Below are 2,371 nucleotides of genomic sequence, written 5' to 3' on the forward strand. Positions count from 1 at the left end.
TTACTGACCTTCAAAATAGGAAAGAATTTAATTGGAGAGTATGGGAACCTCTCTCCTAGAAAAGGGCTTTAAAGGTTACCAAAACATTTCTGAACAATGTGTTGAATAGACAAGACTAAAACTGTGGTTTAGTTTCCTGAAAAGAATTCCTGACAAGCTTATTTATTACAAAGCCCTTGATATTGCTGAGGGTAAGTGGAAAAAAAAAAAAATGACAAGTGTTTCCAATATGTATGTGGCTTTGCGCATTAATTTATTTGTTATCTTTGAGAGGGAAAGGAAAAAGAACAGATCAGAATCCTGGGTCATCATGCCCCAAGCTGAGCCCTTGGGATTGAGTGAATTTCCAGGGTGGGTTTATTTTTCCCCAGGTTTTTTAAGGTTGTCGATTCTTTCTTGTAACTAGTTTGTAAGAATAACAGTTTCTTGTGGGAATGAAACAGAACAAAGAGGCATCAGAGAATGTATTCTGGGTATTTTTCAGTTTTGCTCTCTGCTGTCCTTTGGGCTGGCTGATTTTATGTAGGTCCCTGCTTGGGAGAGGGTTCCTGCGTTCACCATCTGGGCCAGAGCAGCCCCCCTCTTCTGAAAGGGCCAGTGGCTTGGGAGAGTCAGACTTTGTAGCTCTGGGGAGAGGAGATACCTTTTCAGAGATGCTGCTCGTCCTGAGATGTTACCATCCCCTTCCTGAGAGTCTCTGCTGGGCTTCAACTTAAGTATTCAAACCAGACTAGTGAATCCCTCCACTACCTTCCCCTCCAGGCAAGAATGTTCCTTGAGCTAGGTAACAAAAACAATAATAATAACCTCAACATCATTAATGCTTATTCAATACAACATGGCAAAACCTTCTAAGTTAGCTTTTATCTCCTTCACCATTGTGCCGTTTCTTGCCATCCATACTTTTAAGCAAATGTTAGCCAGACATTTGCTTAATACTCCGTGTTAAGAGTATCTAGAACTCAATGACTTGGCAGGCTGAGCAGAATGGACCAGGCACATGTGAATTTTAAATGACCATGATTGGGTCAACCTGCCAGCATTCACCAGTGTTCCCGTTCCCGTCCCCTAGTTCAAGGCCACCTCAGCGTAGTTGTCCTCCTGCCTGTCTTCTGCATAGGAACCCAAAGCCATGGGTGTGCAAGACCAATATCCCCAGGGAATGTGAGATTTACAACCTCTTTGGGAATACAGCTTTAGTGAATATTGACTGATTAACTCATTTTTTAAACTACTTTTTTGGGGCTCTTTAAGTGGGTACTTCTTGAGCATGTTACGCTACCCTCATGAACTATGAGCTAGGCAATTTTATGACCCCATTTTCCAGGAAAGGAAACTGAGGATTCAGATGGTTAACTAATTTTCCAAGAGTGCACAGCTAGTAAGTAGTGGAACATTTTAAACTTTCCTTTTGGCCACTGTGTGTGTGTGGGGTTGGGGGAGCTCTTTATGTTACTAGACTTCCCTTTCTGGTATTAGTACGTGTCAAGTCTGAACTTAAGAGACTGCACACATGATGGGTGGACAGTTCTTTCCATGCATGTGCCCCAAACACTTTGTCCCCAGCCTGTGACCACAGGCCCTGTCCCCAGCTCCCCTTGGCGGGGCTGGCATTTCTTGTAGCGCACACAATTAGGAGCTGGGAGTGGGCATGGCTGCAGGATCTGAGAGTGTTTGTGGGCATTACACCTCCCTCAGGGCCACCAGGGAGCATGAGCTAATTGTATTAACAAGTGGCATCTGGAATTTATTCAATTTTACATGAATCCTGTGTTGTTTATGAATGAACCTAACTTGGGAAATGGAGACTGAGATCTCAGCTGTTTAACAAACAGACCCTGCCCTTGGGGATGCTGAGTTCTGGCAAGCTAGAGAGCACCATGGGTTCTTGTCGTTTGCCACTCAACAACAAGGGGGTCTTGAGACTTATCACTCTAGGTTACCACCAGGAGGAACGAGGGAAGGCTCTACCATAACTTTCCATGAATTGGGTTATCTGCTCAGAATCAGAAAGACTAAGGTCTTCCCAGGGCCCTGGAATCCCTGCACTGGACTCCAGTGGACTCCAATCCCTGCATTGGCCCTGGAATCCCTGCATTTGGACTCTCTGATTCTCTATAAGAATCATAGAGGTCACTATTTTTGCAGCTCAGGCATGCTTGCTTGGTGTAACTTTTACCCTGCTCAGAATATAAAGTTTGAAATCAGTAGTGACTCTGAAAAAAAGAGCAAGGAGACTATGTTGTAAAATAAATCAGGCAACGCAAGTCCACTTGATAAATAACATCCACTTCATGAGAAGGAGAAGGACAGGGACCTGCTCTTGAGAAACAAACAGAAAGCAAGCAAGGTCAAAAGACCTTGAAACCAT

Source organism: Talpa europaea, assembly GCF_964194135.1.
Source record: "Talpa europaea genome assembly, chromosome: 8".
Lineage (NCBI taxonomy): Eukaryota > Metazoa > Chordata > Mammalia > Eulipotyphla > Talpidae > Talpa > Talpa europaea.